The sequence below is a fragment of the Micrasema longulum genome, unplaced genomic scaffold (assembly GCF_059751315.1).
Source record: "Micrasema longulum isolate JH-2025_06_02 unplaced genomic scaffold, ASM5975131v1 h1tg001529l, whole genome shotgun sequence".
NCBI classification, from domain to species: domain Eukaryota; kingdom Metazoa; phylum Arthropoda; class Insecta; order Trichoptera; family Brachycentridae; genus Micrasema; species Micrasema longulum.
This window is the reverse complement of record NW_028278712.1, coordinates 156,133-162,160: the sequence shown is the minus strand read 5'-3', so window position 1 is coordinate 162,160 and position 6,028 is coordinate 156,133.

Sequence of the window (6,028 nt, the reverse complement as noted above, 5' to 3'; positions counted from 1 at the left end):
CAGTCGTGTTCCAGGGTAAAAGCTCAACCAACTTTCGGGTGTCTACAGGAGTGCCTCAAGGGTCAGTACTCGGACCACTTCTCTATCTCCTTTACACTAAAGATATAGAGAACATTATCAAGAATGTGGATTGTGGTCGCACTGCTATGCAGATGATACGCAGATTTATTTTTATTGCAAACCAGGCGAGAGAAGTGTGCTTGTCAATTTAATTGATGGATGCATCAAGAAAATAGGAAACTGGATGGCTGAAAACAGACTAACATTAAACCCATCAAAAACTGAACAACTGTGGGTGGCTTCAGCCAGACGACAGAATTTGATCCAGGATACGGCTCTACCCAATGTAGGGAGTGCCGTTTTACCCACCGTTAAACTACTGGGAGTTTTACTCAATTCTGACCTATCTCTTGACGCTCAAATTAGTAGAACGATATGTTCATGCTTCTACCAGCTGAGACAAATTAAATGCATACGCAAAAATTTGCGGTTGATGCCGCCCGTCAATTAATAAATGCGTTTGTAGTGTCTAGAGTCGATTATTGTAATGGTATCTATGCAGGTCTACCAATGAACAAAATGACTCGCCTACAATCTGTATTGAATGCCGCAGCGAGACTTATTTTCGGAATCTCTAAGTTCAGTCATATCACTCCACTACTTCGGGAACTACACTGGCTACGTTTTCCACAGAGGGTCTGAATACAAACTCTGTTGGCTATGTATAAGTCACTGCACAACTCGGCTCCGAATATCTAAGGGAACTATGCATTCCAGATGAACTAGCTGACAGGCGTCTCACGCTTAGATCAGCTACGTCTACGGCGAGAGGAAAAGTTATTATACCTCTACGCAAACAGCGCACTAAATTTGGTGAGCGCGCATTTGCGGTCGCAGGCCCTATGGCATGGAATGCTCTCCCAGCAGAGGTGCGAGGCTGTGAAAGTGAAGTGATGTTTCGGAAAAAACTTAAAACCCACTTGTTCTCTAAATCATTTGAATAAATCCGTAGCACGTGACAACAAAATAAATTATTTTAATCAAATTACAAATTTAAAGCTTCAATTAAATTAACTTAACAGTAGAATCACCATGTAAAGCGCCCTTGAGGTATTTTATTACGAAAATGGCGCTATATAAGTTATCCACAATAAATAAATACACCTTGAGTATTTCAACGGTATAACTATGATATGGCACCATCATATATTCACACTGCTCACGGTTAGTGCGTCTACCACGTGACCCTCTTCGTGACTTCTCTTCGTCGCCACTTGGGGGTGCTGCCGGCACGATAACCACGCGATCCTAGCGTTCACAGCGCTCCAAAATGCTCGTAATAATACATATCGCTTCTTGCAACAATAGAGTAAGTAATCCGTCTTCATTGGAGAGACGTAGAACTGAGATGGCCTTATATACAACCTGCCAATGGTTATGCCTGTTGGAAGGGCTATCTCTATGTTGAACAATATCACTTTGGACATTGACATTTTTCACGTCTCTGAGAGAGTTTTTCGTTACAAGATTCTCTTACTTTTTAAACATATTATTCTTCGGATATTATGTATACTAATGTGTTTTTTTTATATATACCTAATTTTACCTAATTATTTCTATATGTATGAATTAAGATATTCCATTTTGTAATTTACATATATATGAATAAATAAATGATAAATGATATACGCATTTTCAAACTACTTAATGCTATAAGTGATGTCCCATCTCTGTTGTATGTTCCTTTATTATCTCACACTTAGTCATGTGTTTAATTACGCGTTCATAAATTATATGAACCGTTTAGGTCTTAGAATGGATCCTTAGGAAACACTTCGGCTGTTGTCTCTTTTATTAGAAGCTGACCCCTTAAATTTCCTTCGTTTTCTATTTTACAACCCCTTCTTTTTAACGAGACCCATTTTCTCTTTTTTATAAAGCAATAATTTTCTCATTGACCAAAGAACTAATTTTTCATATTTTTGTCATTTCATTCATTCCTTATATAATTTACAGCGATTTCAACTATAATTGTGTTTTGTTTCAGGTTTACCAGCAAAGCAGAAATATTTCGCCTGTTCAGAGTGTCAATATAAATGCTCACAGAATAGAAGCTTGATGTCACACATGTTAACTCACATAAGTGAGAAACCGTTCTCGTGCTCAGTGTGCCAATTTCAATGTTCGAAGAAAGGTAACATGAAATCGCATATGCTTACTCACACGGGTGAGAAAACCATTCTCATGCTCGGAGTGTCAATTTAAGTGTTCAAAGAGAAACAACATGAAAACACATATGTTAACTCATACAGGTGAGAAACCATTCTCGTGCCTAGAGTGCCAATTCAAATGTTCGCAGAGAAGTTCTTTGAAATCGCACATGTTGACTCACACTGGTGAGAAACTATTCTCTTGCCTAGAGTGCCAATTTAAATGTTCACAAAAGAGTACTTTGATATCGCATATGTTAACTCACACAGGCGAGAAGCCATTCTCATGTACAGAGTGTCAATTTAAATGTTCGCTGAAAACAAACATGAAATCACACATGTTAACTCACACAGGTGAAAAACCATTCTCATGCACAGAGTGCCAATTTAAATGTATACAGAAAAATAACTGAAATCACATATGTTAACTCACACGGGTACGAAACCATTTTCATGCTCCGAGTGTCAATTTAAATGTTCACAGAAGAGTACTTTGATATCGCACATGTTAACTCACACAGGCGTGAAACCATTCGCATGTTCAGAGTGCAAATTTCAATGTTCACAAAGAAATAATTTGAAAACTCACATGTTAACTCATTCAGGTATAAAACCATTCTCATGCTCACAGTGCCAATTTAAATGTACACAGAAATATAACTTAAAATCACACATATTAACTCACACAGGTGAAAAACCGTTTACATGCTCAGTGTGTCAATTCAAATGTTCACAGAAAGGGTTCTTTGAATCGCACATGCTTACTCATTCACGTGAGGAAACCATTCTCATGCTCAGAATGCCAATATAAATGCTCACACAGAGCTACATTGAATTCACACATGTTAACTCATACAGGTGAGAAACCATCCTCATGCTCAGAGTGCCAATATACATGTTCACAGAGAGGTTCTTTGAATTCACACATGTTAACTCATACACGCGAGAAACCGTTCTCCTGCACAGAATGCCAATATAAGTGTTCACGGGGATGTGATTTGAAATCCCACATGGTAAAGCACACCGGTGAGAAACCATTCTCCTGCTCGAAGTGCCAATATAAGTGTTCACGGAGAGGAAATTTGAAATCACACATGTTAATTCATATTGGCCGCTAACTTTTCTCCGATTGTGGAATAAAGATTTTCTGAAAATGTGACTTAATTTGTCATTAATTTTGTTACATTGGTGCGAATGTCCTAGCTGCGAAAATACTTAAAATAATTCCTGTAATCTTTTTTATTTTCTAGTCTTTAATAATTGTCGCATCGTAGTCAAATGGTCTGCGCGTTGGCTACAATGCAACAGGTCTGGTGTAGATTTCTGGCATTGTCGACATGAAATATTTGTTTAAATAGAGTTCCGTAATTGGCGCCTGTAGTTCAATCACAAATAACTATCGACGTGCTTAAAAACATGCTAAGCATTTGAGCGATGACAATGAACAATAATGAACATACTTAAGTTATCGCAGTCATTAGTCAGCGCGTGTGTAATCTCTAAGTCTACGCTCGTGTCGGTTTTTGTTTGTTTTTCTTCGTAAATAAATACAGTTCGCTGGCGAAAAATCGGCGTTTACTATAAAAAATAATAAAATAAGTTACATTTGCAAAATAGTAAGGAGTATCTAATACAAAAAAGTTTAATTAAATTACAATTACTACGGCGACTGCTTTTCTTGACATTTTGCTTGCCAACTGCCTAATTTGTTTTTTTTCTTTGGTAGCAGATGTATTGATGTTTGTCTTTGCCTAGTGTCATAAGTTTGTTGTCAGTCATTATGTCTGTCAGGCTTTTGATGAAAGTGTCTTAAAGTTGTCTTTATATATATTTCCCTTAAGTCTAGTAGTGGAAATTCTGTAATAAGTATGTCTGTAGAGTACTGGTAGGAGTTTTTGCTGGCTGCAGAAGGCTAGAAGCACCGTATCATCTGCGAAAGCCGACAATGCGTCCATCAATATTTCAGTTGCATAGTCCATTCACATATATCAGAAATAATACAGGCCCTAATGTACTTCCTGAGGTACTCCAAAATTTCCGGTAAGATTTTCACTAATTGTAGACCTATTTTACAGTTTGATTTCTATTGAAATTGAAACTTTCAAACCACTTTAGATATAAACCTTTTATTCCACATGCTTGTAATTTCTTAACCAAAGTGTTTGGTGACACGGAGTCAAAGGCTTTAGCAAGGTCAAGGAAAAATTCTAAGGTTTTTTCATTTTGGTCTACATTTTGATAAATGTATTCAGTTATGTTTAATATGGCATCTTGCGTTCCTATTCCTTTACGAAATCCGTATTGATTTGTTGAAAACAAATTATTTTCTCTAAGATATAATCAGTTGTGTGTTTACAATTTTTCCGAGAACTTTACTTAGAATGTCTAGCAAACATGTTGGTCTATAATTATTTATATTATTAATATTCAAAGCATTAACTTTTGTCCAACATTTTAATATTATGTTAATAAAATTTGTTATAAAACCACTCACCGACTTATCTGTCTACCGGTTTCGAGACGGAACATAAAGAAGGCTTTGAAAAATAATGTCCCATTAATTAATAATCAAGTAACTTTCCAATATAGTCCATTATTCGATATTTCATTGTAATGGTCACCCTACTCTCCCCCTCCCCTTTTCCTCCTTTTCCGATTGTTAATCCTTTTGAAATATTAGCTTCATAAGTCATTAACCCTCGGTGGTGGCGTAGTGAAGCATGTGTCTAACCTGCATGTCGATTATATATTTTTGCAAATCTACTATGGTGAAGGTGTGTAGTGGTATTTGCATGTTGGTGTAGTGTTGTTGTCCTGACGAAGAGACGGGTTACGTCTCGAAACCGGCAGACAGATAAGTCGGTGAGTGGTTTTATACAAATTTTATTAACATAATATTATAATTATTTAGTTATATTTTGTTTACTTCTTTAAAAAATGGTATCACACCACCTTCCTTCAGCTGGCTGGGAAATCACCTGTTTTTATACTCCGATGAACACGTGACAGATTGGTATTGCTTTATCTTCATACAAACTCTTCAAAAGTTTAGCATCTATACCATCAAGTCCTTCTGGGCAGTCGGTTTTTAGGGTTTCTAGGTTTTTCTTGTTTCGTCTACTGTAATTTGTTTAAATGTAAACGTTTCTTGGGAGCTTAATTCAATATTTTTAGTGTTTTCTAGCTCCCACTATGTTTTATTTAACTTGTTAAGTATTTTATCAGCTAGTTCTTTTCCTATAGGAGAGAAGCTGGTTGGAGTGCATTTGCAATATTCTTATTATGTGACGTTCTATCACTTCAACTGTGCTCGGTATTAAAGTCTGGTTTTTGTTAGACGTATTGTTAATTCTTTAATAACCTTCCATATAGTTTTGGTATCATTACAACTAGTTACTATTTTATTGCGCAATATATGTCTTTTACTTTTTTTATAGTTCTGGTACATGAATGTCTTTATTTTTATAATAATGGAGTAGAGGAGTGTTGTTTGTTGTTTTCTGGGTAAAATATATAGGTGATCACGTTTTTTTATACATTTTACTAAATTGTCTGTGATCCAAGGAGTAATTTATTTTTATTGGTGAGTAATTTTTAAGTTTCAGATTTTCATTTATTTGTGTAGCTCTTTGTTAGTCAATCAATCTGTTATGTATATTTGGTAATGTATTGAGAATAATTTGAATGCTATGTAATGTTCTCAACGAAAATAAAAATAACAAAACAAAATGAATAAATAGATCAGTTACGACACAAAACGAACTTAACAAGTGTCAAGCGTATTTAAATTCATTCAACAAGAGGGAAAACATTTTTGA